Below are 22,448 nucleotides of genomic sequence, written 5' to 3' on the forward strand. Positions count from 1 at the left end.
CTGGAACATTGAGAACTGAGGGAAGCACACTGGAAGCCTCCTAAGCCATCACTTACATAAGGTCACCTATCCAAGAGCAGGAGATGTAGCTGACCTACTTAATACATAGACACAAGCACAGGGAAAGAGGCAAAATGAAGAGGCAAAAGAATACACTCCAAGTGAGGGAACAGGACAAAACCCCAGAAAAGGAACTAAGTGAAACAGAAATGAGCAACCTACCCGACAGAGAGTTCAAACTAAGAGTGTTAAGGATGCTCACTGATCTGGGGAGAAGAATAGATGAACTCAGTGAGAATGTCAACAAAGAAATGGAAGATATAAAAAAGAACCAATCAGAAATGAAGAATACAATACTGGAAATGAAAAATTCATTAGAGGGACTCAAAAGCAGAGTAGAGGATACAGAAGAACGGATCTGTGAGCTGGACGAAAGACTAGAAGAAATTACCCGAGGTGAACAGGTAAAAGAGAAAAGAATTAAAAAGAGTGAGGACAGTCTAAGGGACCTCTGGGACAACATCAAGCGCACTAACATCCGTGTTATAGGTGTCCCGGAAGGAGAAGAGCGAGACAAGGGGGCAGAGAATCTATTTCAAGAAATAATAGATGAAAACTTCCCTAACCTAAGGAAGGAAACAGACATCCAGGTACAGGAAGCCCAGAGAGCCCCAAACAAGATAAACCCAAAGAGGCCCACACCAAGACACATCATAATCAAAATGTCCAGAATTAAAGATAAAGAGAGAATCCTAAAAGCCGCAAGAGAATGTCAAGTTACGTACAAAGGAAACCCCATAAGGCTATCAGCTGACTTCTCAGCAGAAACCTTACAGGCTAGAAGAGAATGGCACGATATATTTAAAGTGCTAAAAGGAAAAAACTTACAGCCAAGAATACTCTACCCAGCAAGGTTATCATTCAAAATGGAAGGAGAGATCAAAATTTTCCCAGATAAGCAAAAATTAAAGGAGTTTGTCACCAAGAAACCAGTGCTACAAGAAATGTTAAAGGGACTGATTTAAGGGGAAAAGAGAAGACCACAAATAGGAAAAATTATCTATTTTCATGATTAGAATGTAATGGATACAAATGCACAACAAAGAGGTTAGATATGATATCAAAAACATGAGGGAGGAGGGGAGTTAAAGAGTACAGCATTCAGACAGAGGTCAAACTAAAGAGACGATCAATTCTGTATAGAAGAAGAAAGGAACAGAGAAGGACTACTAAAACACTGAGAAAAAAAAAAGTTAAAAAATGGCAGTAAGTACATACTTATCAATAGCTACCTTAAACGTCAATGGACTAAATGCTCCAATTAAAAGGCATAGGGTGGCTGACTGGATAAAAAAACAAGACCCATATATATGCTGCATACAAGAGACACACTTCAGACCTAAAGACATTCACAAACTGAAAGTGAAGGGATGGAAAAAGATACTCCACGCAAATGGCAATGAAAAGAAAGCTGGGGTAGCAGTACTCATATCAGACAAAATAGACTTTAAAACAAAAACTGTAAAACGAGACAAAGAAGGGCATTACATAATGATCAAGGGAACAATCCAACAAGAGGATATAACACTTGTAAATATCTACGCACCCAATGTAGGTGCACCTAAATATATAAAGCAATTATTAACAGACATAAAAACAGAAATAGACAGTAACACAATAATAGTAGGGGACTTTAACACTCCACTTACACCAACGGATAGATCATCCAAACAGAAGATCAATAAGGAAACCATTGGCCTTAAACGACACACTACAACAGATGGACCTAGTAGATATATACAGAGCATTCCATCCAAAAACCGAAGAATACACGTTCTTTTCAAAGGCACATGGAACATTCTCCAGGATTGATCACATATTAGGCCACAAAACCAGTCTCCATAAATTTAAGAAGATTGAAATAATACCAAGCATCTTTTCTGACCACAACGGCATGAAACTAGAAATCAACTATAGGAAGAAAATCAGAAAAGCCACAAATACGTGGAGATTAAACAAAATGCTACTGAACAACGACTGGGTTAACGAAGAAATCAAAGAAGAAATCAAAAAATACCTGAAGACAAATGAAAATGAAAATACGACATGCCAGAATTTATGGGATACAGCAAAAGCAGTTCTAAGAGGGAAGTTTATAGCGATACAGGCCTATCTCAACAAACAAGAAAAATCTCAAATAAACAATCTAACAATGCACCTGAAGGAACTGGAAAAAGAAGAACAAACAAAGCCCAAAATCAGTAGAAGAAGGGAAATAATAAAAATCAGAGCAGAAATAAATGAAATAGAGACCAAAAAACAATAGAAAAAATTAATAAAACCAAGAGCTGGTTCTTTGAAAAGATCAACAAAATTGACAAACCTTTAGCTACACTCACCAAGAAAAAAAGAGAGAAGGCACAAATAAGTAAAATCAGAAATGAAAGAGGAGAGGTTACAACAGACACCTCAGAAATACAAAAGATTATAAGAGAATACTATGAAAAGCTATATGCCAACCAATTCGACAATCTGGAAGAAATGGATAAATTCTTAGAATCATACAACCTTCCAAAACTGGATCAAGAAGAAGTAGAGAATTTGAATAGACCAATCACCAGTAAGGAGATCGAAACAGTAATCACAAACCTCCCCAAAAATAAAAGTGCAGGACCAGACGGCTTCCCTGGTGAATTCTACCAAACATTCAAAGAAGACTTAATACCTATCCTTCTCAAACTCTTCCAAAAAATTGAGTGGGGGGGGAAGCTCCCTAACTCATTCTACGAAGCTGACGTTACCCTGATACCAAAACCAGACAAGGACAACACAAAAAAAGAAAATTACAGGCCAATATCACTGATGAACATCGATGCAAAAATCCTCAATAAAATACTAGCAAATCGCATACAACAATACGTTAAAAAGATTATATACCATGATCAAGTGGGATTTATTCCAGGGATGCAGGGATGGTTTAACATTCGCAAATCAATCAACGTAATACACCACATTAATAAAATGAAGAATAAAAATCACATGATCATCTCAATAGATGCAGAGAAAACATTTGACAAGATACAGCATCCATTTATGATAAAAACTCTGAATAAAATGGGTATAGAAGGAAAGTACCTCAACATAATAAAGACCATAGATGAGAAACCCACAGCTAATATCATCCTCAATGGTGAAAAACTGAAAGCCATCCCTCTAAGAACAGGAACCAGACAAGGATGCCCACTGTCACCACTCCTATTTAACATAGTACTGGAAGTCCTAGCCAGAGCAATCAGGCAAGAGAAAGAAATAAAAGGGATCCAAATTGGAAAGGAAGAAGTGAAACTGTCACTATTTGCAGATGACATGATTTAATATATAGAAAACCCTAAAGAATTCACCAGAAAACTTTTAGAAGTAATAAACGAATATGGTAAAGTTGCAGGATACAAAATCAACATACAAAAATCAGTTGCATTTCTGTACACTAACAATGAAGTAGCAGAAAGAGAAATTAAGAATACCATCCCATTTACAATTGCAACAAAAAGAATAAAATACTTAGGAATAAACTTAACCAAAGAGGTGAAAGATCTGTACACCGAAAACTATAAAACATTTCTGAAAGATATTGAAGAAGACACAAAGAAATGGAAAGATATTCCGTGCTCTTGGATTGGAAGAATTAACATAGTTAAGATGTCCATACTTCCTAAAGCCATCTATAGATTCAATGCAATCCCTATCAAAGTTCCAACAGCATTTTTCACAGAAATATAACAAAGAATCCTAAAATTTATATGGAACAACAAAAGACCCCAAATAGCTAAAGGAATCCTGAGAAAAAAGAACAAAGCTGGAGGCATCACACTCCCTGATTTCAAAATATACTACAAAGCTATAGTAACCAAACAGCATGGTACTGGCACAAAAACAGACACACAGATCAATAGAACAGAATCGAAAGCCCAGAAATAAACCCACACATCTATGGACAGCTAATCTTTGACAAAGGAGCCAAGAACATACAATGGGGAAAAGAAAGTCTCTTCAACAAATGGTGTTGGGAAAACTGGATAGCCATATGCAAAAAAATGAAAGTAGACCCTTACCTTACACCATACACAAAAATTAACTCCAAATGGATTAAAGACTTGAATGTAAGACCTGAAACTGTGAAAGTTCTAGAAGAAAACATAGGCAGTACGCTCCTTGACATCAGTCTTAGCAACATCTTCTCAAACACCACGTCTGACCGGGCAAGAGAAACAATAGAAAAAATAAACAAATGGGACTACATCAAACTAAAAAGCTTCTGCACAGCAAAGGAAACCATCAACAAAACGAAAAGACAACCTAACAATTGGGAGAAGATATTTGCAAACCATACTTCTGATAAGGGCTTAATCTCCAAAATATATAAAGAACTCATGCATCTTACCAACAAAAAAACTACCAACCCAATTAAAAAATGGGCAAAAGACCTGAACAGACATTTCTCCAAAGAAGATATACAGATGGCCAACAGACACATGAAAAGATGTTCAAAATCACTAATTATCAGGGAAATGCAAATCAAAACTACAATGAGGGCCGGCCCCGTGGCTTGGTGGTTGAGTGCGCGCGCTCTGATGCTGGTGGCCCGGGTTCGGATCCCGGGCGCGCACCGAGGCACCACTTCTCCGTCCATCCTGGGGCCGAGTCCGACATACAGCAACTAGAAGGATGTGCAGCTATGACATACAGCTATCTACTGGGGCTTTGGGGGGAAAAACTAAATAAATAAAATCTTTAAAAAAAAAAAAAAAAACTACAATGAGATATCACCTGACACCTGTCAGAATGGCTATAATTAACAAGACAGGAAACAACATGTGTTGGAGAGGATGTGGAGAGAAGGGAACTCTCATACACTGCTGGTGGGAGTGCAAACTGGTGCAGACACTATGGAAAACAGTATGGAGATTCCTCAAAAAATCAAGGATAGAACTACCATATGATCCAGCTATCCCACTGCTGGGTATTTATCCAAAGAACTTGAAAACACCAATTTGTAAAGATACATGCACCCCTGTGTTCATTGCAGCGTTATTCACAATAGCCAAGCCTTGGAAGCAACCTAAGTGCCCATCAAGGGACGAATGGATAAAGAAGCTGTGGTATATATACACAATGGAATACTACTCAGCCATAAGAAACGATGAAATCCAGCCATTTGTGACATCATGGATGGACATTGAGGGTATAATGCAAAGTGAAATAAGTCAGAGGGAGAAGGTCAAACACCGTATGATTTCCTTCATTAAGTAGTAGATAATAACAACAGTAAACAAACACATAGGGACAGAGATTGGATTGGTGGTTACCAGAGGGGAAGAGAGGAGGGAGAAGGGTGAAAGGGATAATTCGGTACATGTGTGTGGTGATGGGTTGTAATTAGTATTTGGGTGGTGAACATGATGTAATCTATGCAGAAATAGAAGTACAATGATGTACACCTGAAATTTTTACAATGTTATAAACCAATGTTACTGCAATAAACAAAAAATTAAAAATAAATAAATAAATAAAAAATAATTACGTATTTGTCCATGGGCTGAGCTGATGTTTACCTTCACGTGATTTGAAAGAAAAATCAGAACGTATCAAGAGTTTTCCTTTTATTTAAGGAAATAGAAGATTTTCCAGCTTTATCAGCAATAACTTTTTCCAGCGATAACCTTTACTGTGTTAATCCCTGACCCATATGAAGAGGCAGGGTGGGGATGGTAGGGAGGCGAGGAGCCATAAAAGAGGTAGACACTCGTGCCGACCTGACCAGACACAAACACTAGCTGGCTAGAAAGGAAATTGGGTTCCTCGAGGTCAGGGTAGTTACTGTTTATCCCATTTTATAGATCAGAAACTGAAGCTGAGAGGTTACTTGTGCAAAATCCCACAGCTGGGAATCAATTCTAAAGCCCACACTTTTCCTATTAGGCCATCTTCAGAAAGACAATGCAAGACTCTCAAAGAGCACCTGATCAACGACTGTGATCAACGTGTGTGATTAACCCTTCTCCAACCAGGGTGGCTCGGAGGTCCGACCCCGACTCTTTCTGGTGCTTCTCTGCTGAGGCTGTGCTTTTCTCTCCTCGTGCCTCGCTAATGTGAACTGAGGTCTCAACAGCTAGAAATGAAGATGCCCCATCTTCCCTCACATGTAAATGTCGCCTGTATAGATGCACATCACTGTTATGCACTGTGTGGGGGTTCAGAGAAATAGGATACAGTCCTTGTTAACAAGATGCTTATAGGCTGATTAGAAGACAAGGGTAGGATCATCCTTGCTTTTATCCCCCAAAATAAATATAATGAGAATTTCAGGCAACTGTGGAGGAAAGTCGAAAGAGATATTTTTGGTCATGGGGACTTGCAGAGGTCCTACATATTAAACCACATAGTTGGGAGTCAAATTCCCAAGGACGTGTGAATCTATGAAGGTGTGAAAACATCACTCCATACGTTTTTCTGTACCCCCTTTCCTGTTTTTACTTCTACACCTCATGTCTTATTGCCCACCTAGGGTCTCCTGCTGCCTAAGCCCTGCTACGACTGTGCAAGACAATTTTTCTCTTTTTTTTGGTGAGGAAGATTGGTCCTGATCTAACATCTGTGCCCATCTTCCTCTCTTTTGTATGTAGGACACCGCCACAGCATGGCCCAATGAGCAGTGCCTCAGTCTGTGCCTGGGATTCAAACCCCATGAACGCTGGACCGCCAAAGCCGAGCATGAGAACTTAACTGCTATGCCACCGGGCCGGCCCTATGCAGGACAATTTTATGCTGAACATCTCTTGTTTTCTTTTCTTTCCTTTCTAAACTTGCCAGGCCTATTCCCCCATTCTCTGTACTCTGCTCTCCCCTTGAAAAATTCAAACTTAAGTATCGACTCTTCCAGATAAAAATTATGCTTTAATGATTAGAGTGAGTTACTATTGCTGGCAATATTAGCCGTCAAGTTAGGCCATGTAGATATTTTTAAGAAGATCACCAAAATTGCTTCCAAAGGAGTGCTTGTTATATATTCTTACTCAGACCATATCTTAGGATAATGGTTCCTAAACCAAAATATCTTAGAAAATTTTGTATTAATTTTATTTTAACTTAAAAAAAACAATGAATGCAATTAATATTTTAAACCAGGCAACTAACTTGACTTGTATCTGAGTTTCTTTTTTTTAAGTTAAAAAAAAAACAACATGAGCAACCTTGCTTAAATTAGTCAAAAACAATTCATTTTAGATACTTCAAATGTTTCATTATTTTGCCTATGACTCAATCTGCCTAGTTAAAAAGAAATTTAGTTTGGCTGTATCTTCAAATTTTCAGTGCATTTTACAATTATTGACCCTTAATAAATTATGAAAACTGACAGTTCAATGTATTTGAGGTACTACTATATCTGCATGCATATAAAAGAGACTAGAGAATCTTGTAGATAAATCCAACCTTGGAGAAAATGTGAAAAAGATAGAAGACTAAACTAGGGTTGCCATTTAAATTACATATATCAAAATTTCAACAAATGCTTGAGACCCACTATGTGGTTGTTAAACTATTTGCCTGGTATAGTCAATCTCAGTTCACTTCTACAAACTTGCATAAGGGTTTCAGATCCAAAATAAGGTACACTTATGAACATTGGCAAGAAACAAAAGCTAACCATAACCAGCATAAACATGATTGGCTTTGACATTTTCTTAAGAAATAACCCCCCAAAGAAAAGATCTGTAAATAGATTGCTCAGACAACTATATTTCCTAAATTTCAACAAATGACTCCTTGTGCCCTATAAAATAAACCATTTAAGTTAGGAGAACTATAATCTTGGAAAATACTACATCTTTTATGAGAAAGTTTAGTACCATAAGGACTAAAGTTGATGGTGACTAAGTCATTCTAAATATAGATTCCATAGTAAAAATTCACCTGTGTGTCTCCATCACTAAGGAACTGGTTAATTCTCATTTAGAAACAAAGTCCTATTATGAAGATGGATGATAGTACTTCTCAATATTAACTATAATTTTAATTGTCCCAGGAGATTGTGTGACTCCCCACTCTATAACAGTATAGTTACCAAGTGGCCTTCTAGTATTGATTTTATTTTGTAAATAAACTTTCCTACAGAAAACACAATTACTGACCAGCTCCGTGGAATTCAGTCCAAGAAGTAGTCTAAGAATACCAACAAGACGGTATTATTATATATAAATAAATTCCTTCCTGATAAACCAATCTTCCAGAACTTACTCACTCCTGACTAAAATGAGAAAATTCGGTTTCAGGATCTGCAAACTGGAGGATATGTGATGATCTCATCCAGAAGCAGACACTCTCTTAGGGACTCAGCTCTAAACAGCAGTTCTCTCTGTCTTGCGTGGCATTTCTTCATCATCACAGCAAAGGTTAATTTTTAAGATTAAGCATCATTACTTTCGTCCTTTTTGCATGTATGCTCAGGACTAATTTCTACTGTCTTAGTCTCACTTTTGGAAGGATACATCACCTGCATATTTACACTGTGTCTTAAGAAAGCAAATTTGTAGTCCAGTTAATTTGAATGATATGTGCCAGGCATCATTTTAAAAGGGGACAGTGCCCCGAAATCAATCGGTAAATGAAAGGGAGTACTCCAAAACCATCATGGGGCAATAAGGACTGTCTGTGGGATGAGGAGACACCATGTGCTGCAACACAAACATTCAGGACATTTGGGGCGACAAGGTCCAAACTGTAGCTCTTGGGCCGGCACATCACGCTCAACCCATCACTTGCTTACTCACAACTACCAAACCTATGGCCGGGTGCCTTTTTCAAAACTGTAGAATTTTGGAGCCAGATGATACTTTTGTGGTGAACTAAGCCAAAAGCTTAATATTTCCAATGAGAAAAAAATTTGCCAGAAGTTTCAGGATTTGCCTGCCATCAGACTGGCTCTTAGAACTAAGCTGGGACCTCAGACTGGAGGTTTAGAGCTTTCTATGTCCCAACGCTTTTCCCGTTTTAACGTGCACTGAGGGCCACAACTCGTGCCCTTTCATCCTCACTGTGGTTTCAACACTTAGAAGTACTATATTAAGAAGAAGTAAATAATTATTTTGCCTAGGTCTAACTAACCTCAAACTGACCAGCGTTGGCCCCAAACTTTCCTTATTCCCCCAAGTCAGTCTAATATGAGCAATTGAATCTATTCCATCGGACCTGTGTTTTGGGGATATACGCAGCTGCCTGGGGTAGGAGAGAAGCACCCTTGGAGCAGAAAGTTTCAACTGCTAGAAAAAAGTGGGGAGGAGCTAAGCCCTTCTGGCTGACAAGATAAAGGAAAGACAGTTGGAAACAGGGTTGACATGTACTCTGTCTTTACTTTTAGGTTAAGAAAAAGTCTCTGAAGAATTGCTATCCTGAGGCAAATTGAACATGTATTTCTTCATTTTAAATAGTTCCAAATTGTATCTAAAGAATCTTTTTCCACAATAGACAAACATTAAATGAAGAATGACTCTCATCTAGTATGTGTCCCACCATATGTGAAAATGACTTATGAGGAATAACAGTTTTCAAAACTTTTAATATCTTTTAAATAATTAACTACATGTTATCTGTTAAATGGCATCATAGACTGTTTTCTTTGGGAAACAGTTTTGTCTACTATCTCTTCTTCCTCAAATCTAATTAATCCATTCTGTTCACCAAAAATACAGCAGGAAAGTGGGAGAGAGAGGAGATGGCTCAGGGCAATTTGCCTGTGGGGACAACTCAGTGCATAGGTCCTGTGGAGTGTGTCATTAGGATCATCTAGTATTAAGGATAACACATTCTCCTCAAGTTCAACTAACGTCTAAGGTGCTAGACAATCCTGAAGCCACTACGAAGATTTCAGGACTCACCCTGGAATTAATGCGTAACTTTTCTTGATATCCCATTCATTCATTCATAAAACATTTATTGATCAACTATACGCCAAGTACTGTGCTAGATGCTAAGAATACAAAGTCAAATGCAACAGGTGTCCTGCCCTTAAAGAGCTCATAGGCTAGTTCCAAGACTTCTTATTTAGCCCCAGCACACCAGTGTTACTTAAAGCTGGTTTCCATTCTGATTGGTCGACACCTGTGCCCCACTGGTGTTTAAATGTTTTGAATACTATCCTCTACCACCTTGCTCTTTGTAATTGTAAATTTTAGGAACATGAAAGAACTTAAGAACATGCCACCGATAGAGTTTTAATAGAGGTGCATACAAGGTCCGCGGGAGAATCCAGCAAGGAGTGGTGAAATTCACATGATGGCATTTGAGGAGGCTTCACAGAAAGATGATATTGAAGGCTTAAAGAATGAGGTTTGGGAGTGAGAGTAGGAATGGGAGAACAGACTCAAAGGAATAGGAAAAGTCTAGGCATTACTGCAATTACCAGGGCATGCTTGTTCTTACTGAGTAATATTTGGAAGCAGATCAAGCACTACTACCACACTGTATATAATTAAATACAGCAATTTCACTTGGATGTTAAAAAGATGACTACTGTGTTCCAAAGTGTTCATGGATATCTGGGAGCATGGTTTAAAAAGAAATAAATTAATTAAAAAGGTAAGAAAGAAAATAACCAGAGAATAGGAAAGATTGTAGCTCCAAAAACTGGTAAAAAGCTTCTTAGATGGCACCTTCCTCGAATTCCCTTGCCTGGATGCTGGCCTTCACTAGCCATTGACTTCTTGACTGAGGATGCTCAGGAGGAACTGTAGGGAGGATATTTTTTGGCTGCCTGCCATCCTCTGAACTGGGACTGATAAAACACTAAAGTACCATAATAATGCTAAATTATTCTGTCTTCTTCCAAATGATTTTTAAAAATTTTGGAGAGCTTCCAAATGCTTTTGAACTAAGAGAATGATTGCAATCCCAAATTTTAGGAACGTGAGAAAACTTAAAATGATCCTATTATTTTAAACTTGAAGTACCTTCATTCTTAATACATATTATTTTACAAGTCCTTACATATTTCAAGGTCTAAATAATTTTTTAAATATACTTAGAGCCCTAACTTCTTTATTTTAACAGAAATTATTATAGACTCTTACTTAAATGTATAAATTAAATCTATATTCAAATACCCAATAACACAAAATGTTGCATATTAGCTTGTTAGTTGAATTATGCTTTGTGAGTAAACTGATTTAGAACTTATGAATGATACCAGGTGGAGAACCACTATATCAGTGTTTGTCGTATTTTGACTGCAAGGACAGTGAACCAGGAAGCTTAAGCTATGCGCCATGCCTCAACCCTGACCTCCAGAGGCCGTTCTAAGAATGACAGAGCGTTTCTAATATTTAGCTGTTGACTGAGCTTTATTCAAGTTACCAAATTTGTTCCCATGCTTGAGATAACCTGTCCCAGACCACAGCAAACAAATGAGAAAATGGTCTTGTCTTAATCCAGAAAGAACAGTTCCAAACTTCTTTCGTTTCCAAAGTAATCCTTAATATTCTCCAACTGGCTAGAATTTAGACCCATTCAAGGCTACGATTAACACTTTATTCACTCTTTCTTCTCTTCTTTATGAAGAATGACTAACATTCTTCTTATTTTGTTATCAGATGAATGAAGACTATCAGCAAAACGGGTCTCAGTTTTCCTGAATGACCCTTTAATCTTTTCCTACATATCTCATTTTCTAATCTTGACTTTTTATTAATCTACTGGAAGACCTGTATTAGATTGTTGGCATTAAAGATCATGTTGAATCATGAATGATGAAAGAGATGAATTTATTTATTATACTTTAGGGGAATTTCATATTTCTATACTCATAAGCTACCAAAAGACCATCCTGGAAAATTGCAGCTAATTAAATGAATTAGCTACTAATGAGATTTAAACAAACAAGCTACTAATGAGATTTAAATAACATGAAGAAATGTTACTTAAAGCTCACTAATAGTTCTTACACCCTCAAAGTGTTACTTGGACATATAAATATGAACAGGATCCTGTCAGATGCCACATAGGATCTTGTTTTCCAGGAATTGACTACTAAAGCTTAGGTTGGGCACACATGGCCCATATTTTAAGACCAGAGAACTTACAAGTATCAGGATTAACACTTCTCTGAAAGGCTTGTTGAGAGGTGCCATTGTGGCAGAATCCCACATAACTACCCCATACTTGCATTACCCACCAAATTTCCACTTGTCCATTCCCAAGCTATGTAGAATGTGAATCCCACAAGCGATCAAATTTGAAGGCTGTGTTATTAGGGCGGTGTTATTAGGACCTGCCACCTTGCTGAGTGTGACATTGTGATTTATAATAAATATATGTAGAACCAAAACTAAAATGGAGCCACTTATGGGGACAAAATGGAGTTGGCCAACACAGGCACATTAAAGAAAAATGAGACTTAACCTTACCTAACATAAATTGCAGGAATTTACAGCTCTTCTCAGAATTCAGCAAGGTTATGCCAGTCAATCCCCAGACACCAGGCAATCCCCAAATGCCAAGTCTGTTCATAGACTAGGATTTCCTTGTTTCCCTGACTCAGCCACCCTGATCCAAGGAAGAAGACCACTAGGCAGCCAATCTGAAAAAGCCAAATAACTTGTGCATTTACCCCATAAAAACCCTTTAGTCTTTAGCAACTCAAAACTCATTGCTCCTGTAGCCTTAAGTTTTCTGGCTTGCAGGCCGAAACCCATACTATAAATTCATCTTTCTGCTTTGTTTTACTCGGTGTGCAGAGTTTGGTTTTTGACATATGTTTTTGTTCATTCAGATGACCAAAATATATTCCTCATATATAGTTGGTTTTCATCCACGGTTCTTGTCTCACAGCTCCCAAAACCTTTGGAATTTCCTGAGTGATAAGAACAATGGGAACATCTTTTATTATAATACTTGCTCTCTGTTCTGAGTTTCTGCAATTGATTCAGAGCCATAAAGGTAAAATGGTTGTCTTGTTACTCATAACAAGCCCCTTTCCACCACAAGTAGGTTTACGTTAATGAAGTGACTTTTGAAATGTACTAAAGATGGGCTGGTTGCCAGGGGAACCAACCATGTGACTAGAAGGTTGGAACTTTCAGTCCCACCCCCTAATTTCTGGGGAGTGGGGAGGGGGACAGAGGTTGAATCAATTGCCAATGGCCAATGATTCAATCAATCATGTGTATGTAATGAAGCCTCCATAAAAAAACAAAAAGAAGGGATTCAGACAGCTTCTGGGTTGGTGAATATGTGAAGTGCTGGAGAGTGGTGCACCTGGTGAGAGCATGGAAGCTCTGTGCCCCTTCCACACACCTTGCCCTCTGTATCTTCTCATCTGACTGTTGATTCATATCCTTTAACACCCTTCATAATAAACTGATAATCTAGTGAGTAAATGGGTTTCTCTGAGTTCTGTGAACCTCTCTAGCAAATTAAATGAACCCAAGGAGGGGCGTGTGGGAACCTCTCATTTGTAGCCAGTAGGTCAGAAGCATAGGTAGCAAACAACCTGGACTTGTGACTGGCATCTGAATTGGAAGGTGGTCTTGTGGGACTGAGGCCCTTACCTGTAGAATCTGATGCTATCTCTGGGTAGATAGTGGTAGAACTGAATTGAATTGTAGGACACCCAGCTGGTGTCCAGAGGAATATTGCTGGTGGTGTGAGGGGAAGTCACCCTCCCAACACTGGAATTGGGTGCAGAACCCAAAATACTGAGGCTCACCACCACAACCTGAGGCAAACAAGTAGATACTCAGAAGAATGTGGTAAGAGTTTTCCAAGAAGCTTGGTGTCTAGGAGAGCTGATTGAGGGTAAGCACCCTCTGGTGAGATGGAGGTGAATGGACTGTTGGATTTACCACATGTTCATAGGCAGCCTGTGCCAAAAAGTTGGAGCAGCAGTTATAGCCAACCAAAGAGAGAGCAATGACCCCTCAATGCAACCAAGAACACAGCTGTCTTTTCCAACTTCCCTTTTCTCACTCCATCACTATAGGGAGGAAAATACTGGAAGATTTATATATTTCTCTCTCTCTCTCTGGCCTTGGTGAAATTCATAGAGAGATAGATAGATAGATAGATAGATAGACAGACAGACAGACAGATATAGAAATATGTAAACAGAGAGAGAGGCAGAAAGAGAGAGCTCTCCAGCCTTGCAGGGGTGCATCTATATATATACAGAGAGAGAGGGAGAGGGAGAGAATAATGAATATAAATCAACACTGCGTTCAAACAGCTCACCATCTGGTAGAATAAGTCAATATGATTATTTTCAAATAAAATACTAAAAGGTCACCTGTATAAATAATTATTTAACAATTTGTTGAAATATATAGTTAACAGACCTGCTTTTATATGTTGTACCTATTAAGAACCACTTATAGGCTAGTGTCTTGAAAAACATCTATTTCAACTCTGTTTCTTACATGGTCTGATCCAAGTGTGAGCTACATACCTGCTGGCCCAGGAAGACAAGCTGCAACACCAAAAGGTGTCTTCAGCCCCCCTCACTTTTTCCTGATCTCCTGCTTCAGTCTGGTTCATCTTTTTATCCTGATTCTTGGCTTTGGTCTCATTTTTTAAAACTTACTCTTGCCCTTTGGACCTGGCATTTGTCCCTGACCTCTTTGGCTCCTGGCTATGGCTCTGACTTGGATCCGCTGACCAATTCTCTCTGGTTATTTGCCCTGGTAGAATACTAACACAAATAAGCCCCTCTGGGCTTAAAACCCCAAATCCAGTCATCCATCTAGACCTAACCTGCTCACAGAGGGTAACTCAGACCAATTAGCACCCACAGAAAAAGACTAATTACTTAAACTCCACAGATGTGCCCATTTCATAGTTGTTTCACCCTTGAAGATCTTGACACGATGAAAATGGCAGAAACTAAAGGTTAATGCCAGTCTTCCAATTACTATTCTTAAGCTAAAAAAGCACATAGGACACTGACAATGTAAGGGTTAAAGTAAATAAAGAGTCATGACGGCAACTTAAGTGTGGTGACACATAGTAGGTCTAGAGCTCCATCATAGCCATTGAGTCCCCTGTGTTCATTGGGACCAGTGGCTTTCAACAGGTAGGTACTGTCCAGTAGACACGGGGCAATTTTGAGATGCTTAGAGGGGTGTTTTGGTTGTCAATGATTGTAAGGTGATATTGAGTTTAGTGGGAATGAGCAGGGATGTAATACATTAGACTATCCAGCAAAATAAAGAATTGTCTAACATCCCACACAACTTGTGAATGTTGTGCGTGACATTAATGTGGGTGAAAATCTTGTTTATAATTTGCTAAGCCTAGAACCCATCTCCTTATGACAAAAATACATGAAGTATTTTTTACACAATTTTAATCATACCAAATTTTCTAGGAATGTTGTTACCATGCAAATTAAGAGACTACTTTGTCTTGCTTTGTTAAGAATTTTAACAAGAGTTGTTGTTCACCATTTCACAAGAGGACATCACAGTCTTCTTGCTTCAAAGACAGCAATGTTGCTCGTGGTAGTTGAATCACTAATACAACATGTGTATCAATCTGTATTTGTAGTGATTCTATGTAAATGCAATCAAATTACTTCTTTGTTATATCTTTTAATACAGTCATCCCTGATTGTTTAAATATTTAAATAGATATTATTTATTATAAATTACTTTCCTTTTATTTCTCATTTATATTTTAGTTAATATTTTTTGATTGATTTTTTAAAAATATATTTATTATCAATTAAGGGTAGTAAACGGATGTCGTAAAATATTTTTTCTAAAAGGGGCATTAGGCCTGGCATAATTGAGAACCAGTGATTTGGTTCTATATTAAGTTCCAAAGTCAGTTCAGTTTCACTTTCTTACATCTCCACTACCCGTTCCTCTACTAAGGAAATAAAACCAAAAAAAAACCTATTTAAAGATAGTTAAGCCAAGGATGGCAAAAAATATTTTCTAAATCGGGAAAGAAATTTGAAGGAATGATTGGTCAAATCATCAAAAATGTATTTTTTTCCAAAGATGTTGCTGAACTCAAGCAGTGTCTCTAGTGTTCAGAGTGGGGGGCACTACTGAAGGGGTGGGAAGGCTCAGAATTCATCAGGAAGTCAATCATGAAGGTGACATAAAGTGAACAGAGTAACAAAATTTTGCTTAAGAAAGAAAAATTTGCACTCAAATTATTTCCTGTGTCCTTGTCAGTGTGTTTTCCTGGTATCCGTTGTGTTCAGAACAGAATCAAAAGAGAGGATGGCGGGGCTGGCCCTGTGGCCTAGTGGTTAAATTCAGCATGCTCCACTTTGGCAGCCCAGGTTCAGTTCCCAGGCACAGAGCTACACCACTTGCTGGTGGCCATGCTGTGGCGGCAACCCACATACAAAATAGAGGAAGATTGGCACAGATGTAACTCAGGGCAAATCTTCCTCAAGCAAAAAGAGGAGGATTGGCATAGATGTTAGCTCAGGGCCAATCTTCCTCAGAAAAAAAAAAGAAACGATGGCATCCAGAACCCACACAATCAGATCACCAGCCCAAGTTGAGCTCAAGTCACAAACCCCAGCAACAGCTGTGGAATAAGTTGGAGAAGAATTCTACTTAGCATATCAAGTACTTTGCTTCTTTGGGGGAAAATACCATACCTTGGACATACAGCAAAGATTGGCAAAACTACTTTAAAGGATATTTATTAAAGTGTTCCTATTTTACTAAAGATAACGCCTTTTAGTATACCTAAGGGAGTAAAATTTTTAATCTCCTCATAAACGCTTTCTCACAAATAAGAACTTGAGAGACAAGTTTTGCTAATCTCTTTCCTTCTACACAGATGGAAGAGAGCCCCTTCCCACAAGAGATTTCAGGACACTGAGGGAATGATTCATATTATCAAGCCACTAGATTATTTCCCATCTCTTCTATTTGTTACAATAGCTTCTCCAAGCTGAGAGGAACATTTCAATTTTCGGTGAACATTTTAAAAACTCAATGTTATACTAATATTTTGCCAAGTTTATATGGATTAGCCAATTAAAACTCAATATAATCATTATCTGGAAGTAGCTTTTGGAATAATCATTAAGTAAATTATTTTATTTTAATGAAGAGAAGAAAAACATTTTCCTAGGGAATACTTTTTTTAATTAATAGATTTGTTCTCCAAGTTGTAAGACATTAGCATTCACATCTTGTCTCTGCTTTACAGCTAGGCATCACTTTTATCATTAAGAGAAGGAAATTATGACTAGCCCTCAACAAAAGGAATATTTGCCTGAAAAATGAGTGTTTATCTCATTAAGGCTTTCAAAATGACTTCTGAGATTATGATATATTATTTTACATTCCAAGAAAAGAAGAGACAACTGTAACTATAGTTACCAAGTGTATCAGAGACCCCTGCTTTCCAGAATAGCCTCCAGACTAAGTATTTATTCAAGAAAGTTGTCATGTAAACACATTCAGGGACATGAGGTTAGCGAAGACTTAAAATACACCTGTCACAAACATTTTAATATGTAACATTTCTTATCTTCATTTTTTTTGTAAAACACTAGGTACCCTGAAAACATCATTTCTTTTTTTTTTTTGGTGAGGAAGATTGGCCCTGAGCTAACATCTGTTGCCAATCTTCCTGTTTTTTATTTTTATTTTTTTGCTTGAGGAATATTGGCCTTGAGCTAACATCTGTGCCAATCTTCCTCCACTTCATGTGGGATGCTGCCACAGCATGGCTTAACAAGCAGTGCACAAGTCCTCACCCAGGATCTAAAGCCACAAATCCCGGGCTACCAAAGTGGAGCATGTGAACTTAACCACTATGCCACTGGGCCCGCCCCTGAAAACATCTTTTAAGACATATCCTTCCTTGAATTGTCTAGGACAAAAACCATTAGATAGTCTTAGTTCTGGTACAACAGGTATTTATTTTCTAGACCTCACATGCCTAGGGTGTTATGCTCATAGATGGCCTTGGCTTGCTTAATATATTTAACTGGAAGGAAGGAACTCCTACTGTTTTAGCAGACAGAAACAGACTGCTCAACTCACCTTGTCTCCAGAAAACACCCCCTCAACTTACTTCACAGGGATATAAAATTCCAGTGTGCTAGGTTGCTTCTGGAAGTAATGATGTCTACCCTTGGGGCTGTGCTATGGGCTGTGTTATTTATTCTACATATTGGTACTCAATATATTTGGCTTATTCAGAGTGTATAAGAACATAGGATCTAAAATAAGGTACCTGGATTTCAATACTGGATACTTCACTTACTAGATTTGTGAGCATGACCAAGTTACTAAATCTCTCCAAAACTCTATTTCCCCATCTGTAAAATGGAGAAAATAGTAGCATCTTTCTCATAGGTCAGTTTTGAGGATTAAATGAGGTAATTCAAGTATAGCACAACACATAGAAATAGCAAGCACTCAATAAATGTTATCTATTATTATTGTTGCTGTTGATGTTGTTACATATGCCTATCATAGCACTCAAAAGTTAAAATTACATTAAAGAAGAAGATATTCATGAATTTGTTTCAATTGTTATTAACCCAATTGTTAGCCGTCCCTGCTTGAGGAGTTGCCTTTCTCTGGTGCATCTGGCTACCGGGAGTTGTCTTATGTTCCCTCCTGAGTCCTCCTCTTAGCACTCTTTGTGTGCTCTTCTGGGATTCCCTTACCCACTGAGACTACTGTCCCTCTCAGTGCAGTGGTTATGCCACAACCTGGGCACCTCTGCACCTTCCTTAACTCCCCGTTATGTTACCTGTCCACAATGCTAACACAAGGGCTACAGAGGTATGCTAGAAAGGAGGAGGGTAAATTAAGGAAATGAGAACATTGGAGAAAAAGTTAAAATCACATGGTAAATAAAAGTCCACAGTCCATGGAAAAAGAAAGTCATTTTTTTCACAGATCACCTCTTTGCAGTGACAACCCTGTTGTCATCCTTGCTTCTCTTACTTGACAGCTGCCTTTCTTCCTTCTTTTTGAAGAACATCTTTTCTTTTATGCTCTCACAGAGGCAATATCCACCACCCTTTAGAAAAACATCACCCCTTTCCGTCCACAGGGGTTGTTTATTCTAAGGATCCGTCTCACTTCTCTTATTAACATGACCCACAGGACATAATGCACTATGGCACTTCTCCCAAGACTTAGTTATTTAATTTGGAATTACACGTTAGGGATAGCTAGTAGCTATGCACACAGACAGTAGAACGATCTAGGTTGAGCTTTACCTCTCCAAGTATTTCTCTTCTTCCAAGTATATTTTCCAAGTATGGTATCTTCCAAGATTTCTCTACCAGTGTTAGGAAAAGAAAAGACAATCTTTTTCATTCTTCCAAGACAATCGACAGGGAACTATTCTTTAAACACACACACACTCCTGCAAAAGAGGGGAGGGAAATTCAGAGGCAATATAATATTGAAGAAAATATTTTCCTAAAAAAAAAAAAGTGCAGTCCATAACCCACAAAGATGACAACTTATTATATTATTATGCACAAAAGCATCAGTTCCCTTTTGTTCAGCTATTTGAGATATCTGGATTACAACCTTAACCTCAGGCTCCTCATGCTGGTGGGGTTTCAATTGCCTTTGGAGAACTTCAATTATCCCTCCTGCATTAGCCAGAGGGTTGAGGGGAACTAAGGAACTATGCCTATGGCTGCTGTAGCTCCTCTGCCAGGAGCCAAGAAAAGTCTTAGTACACAGGAAGACTCTGGACTTTGTGGCCAAATTATTGAATATCTTATTAGATGCAATAAATTTCAGTTGATTCTTTCAGATTTTTTAGGTGTAAATAATAGCACAGTAAATTATGATAACTCAGATGCTTCTTATCTGAATATTTATGCCTCAATTTTCATGACCAAATTCTTAGAGGCAGCAATCTTATATACACTCTTTAATTATTGGTGTTCTTAGAAAAATAAAGGTTCAAATATTCGTCAAAAATATTTGTTTTTTGAAAATAACCACGAGTCAAACAGAAATAGAATGTAGATTTCAAATCACCAAAAAAAAAAAAAAAAAGAAGAATGAAATAAATTTATTTAGTCAAGCAAAAGTCAGGGCAGAAACAGAACAATATGGTGAAGAAAGCATAATAAAAAGTAAATAGGACTTCTGCTTCAGGTTGTGCCAGAGCAACTGGTCCAAGTACATTGCCTCCCATGCTGTCTAAGAACAATAAAACTGGATGAAATACATGAGGTAGCTGTTTTCAGGTACCGAACAACAAGTAGGGCAGGACCATGATTCTCCAGAGACGAAAAATACACAATAGCCCTGGATTTCTGCCTGAAGGTTACTTTTCTTCTTGGCTCAAGGAGGTGGACTCTAAGAGGAGTGACGGAAGTTAAGGAGGCAGAGACTGGAGTTCCGAGTTGCTGAAGGGGCTATATGGATGGAGGACAGGCAGAAGTCTGCATGGAGATTGAATGCGGGTTATTGAGCTTGGCTGAATATGCGTAAGATGAGACTTTGGGGAACTTAGCTGAGATTGTCTGCTATAGAGCTGAGAATTCCTGGTTCAACAAATTCTGAAAAGGCATTTTCCAAATGGTTAACATTCATTTCAAGTTGAGCACAGGGGAGATATTATCAAAAATTATCTTCATCCAACCTGATCAGAAAATATAAAGAAGCACAGAGGCTACTAGATGGAGAAACTAAATGAAAATTTAGGTAAGTTGGAGGGCACAAACATCAGGTCCCAGGGTAACATTACACTTAAAGAGCTTCACTGAGTTTCTTTAAACTTGTTTCAAGAATCATTTCCTAGTGAGTCACGTCTAAAATATAGACCTCAATTCTAGATTTCTTTAGCTAATAAATATTATAGTAGATTTGTGACTCATTTCTCATTTGTGTGGGTCAGTTCCGTTCTTAATTTTGCCGGACTATTAGAGCAAGAAAAACCAAAGAGAGCAATACTTACCACCCTGGGTTCCCCATACGTAAACCGGAAGCTATATCTCTCCAAACACAAAATAAATGAATAACTGCATTTTGATTGTTTAGATTTATTCTGCCCAGGGGGGCTATAAACTGCATACAAACCATAGTTTTATTATATTTTCCTGATTAACTCATTGAACAAATGATTTTTTAGTGCTAATATATGGCAGGTACTGTTTTGGGCACAAGAAATAGGCAGTGAACAAAACTAACAAAAATCTTTGCTCTCATGGAACTCGAAAATAATCGTACTGTAATGGAGTTAACATGACCAAGAGGACTGAGTTGGCTTGTTTTACTTTTTTCCTGGTTAATATTTTTAGGAATAAGTTACCCTTTTCATTTTTTCAGTTGGTTTGGCTTTGTTCTTTATTTTAATAGTTTATTAAAAATTGCTTAAATAAAGAAAAATTGCATTTGATTTGTTCATAATCATCAAATATCAATAAGTAGTTTTAAACATGTATACTCGAAAATTCGTACATACTGGGAATTTATTTCAAAGAAATAATTCAAAATGGATAAAAGTATTTCACCAAAAGGGTGTTCATGACAGTTTTGTTTTGGTTTGATTTTTTTTTTGTGAGGAAGATTAGCCCTGAGATAACACCTGTTGCCAATCCTCCTCTTTTTGCTGAGGAAGATTGGCCCTGGGCTAACATCTGTGCCCATCTTCCTCTATTTTTTATACGTGGGACACCTGCCGCAGCATGGCTTGATAAGTGGTATGTAGGACTGTGCCTGGGATCCAAACCTGCAAACCCCGGGCCACTGAAGCGGAGCAGGTGAACTCAACCACTACGCCACCGTGCTGGCCCTGTTAATCACAGTTTTATTAGAGCATGCTTTATTTTTTAATTTTGTTTATTCATATATTTAAAATTTTTCTACAATGATTGTGTGGTACTTTTGTTAGAAAAAGAATATCATTTTAAATTTTTTTCAAAATTTATTGAGTCCTGTGTGTAGGCACAAGACACAATGCATATGCTGTTTAGAAAGAGTACTTTTTTTCTTTTTTTTTTTTTGAGGAAGATTGGCCCTGAGCTAACATCTGTTGTCAATCTTCCTCTTTTTCTTGTTTTTTCCTCCCCAAAGCCCCAGTACATAGTTATATATCCTAGCTGTAGGTTCTTCTAGTTCTTCTATGTGGGAAGCCACCTCAGCATGGCTTGATAAGTGGTGAGTAGGTCTGCGCCCGGGATCTGAACTGGGGAACCCCGGGCTGCCTGCCGAAGCGGAGCGCACAAACTTAACCACTATGCCACCAGGCTGGCCCCTCATTTTTAACTTCTTAAATGTAGTTCCTTATATAGTCTATAGAAAATTAGGTCATGAATAAATAAACATAAAATTTGCTTTTAAAATAGTATTTTATTGAGCCTAGAAATCTACAGGTATAGCTATTACCTAAGCAAATTGTGCAGTTAGTTGAGGCCTCTTTGGCTGAAAAATTAGGACATT

Source organism: Ceratotherium simum, chromosome 1 (assembly GCF_057802395.1).
Source record: "Ceratotherium simum simum isolate JZ-2026a chromosome 1, ASM5780239v1, whole genome shotgun sequence".
Lineage (NCBI taxonomy): Eukaryota > Metazoa > Chordata > Mammalia > Perissodactyla > Rhinocerotidae > Ceratotherium > Ceratotherium simum.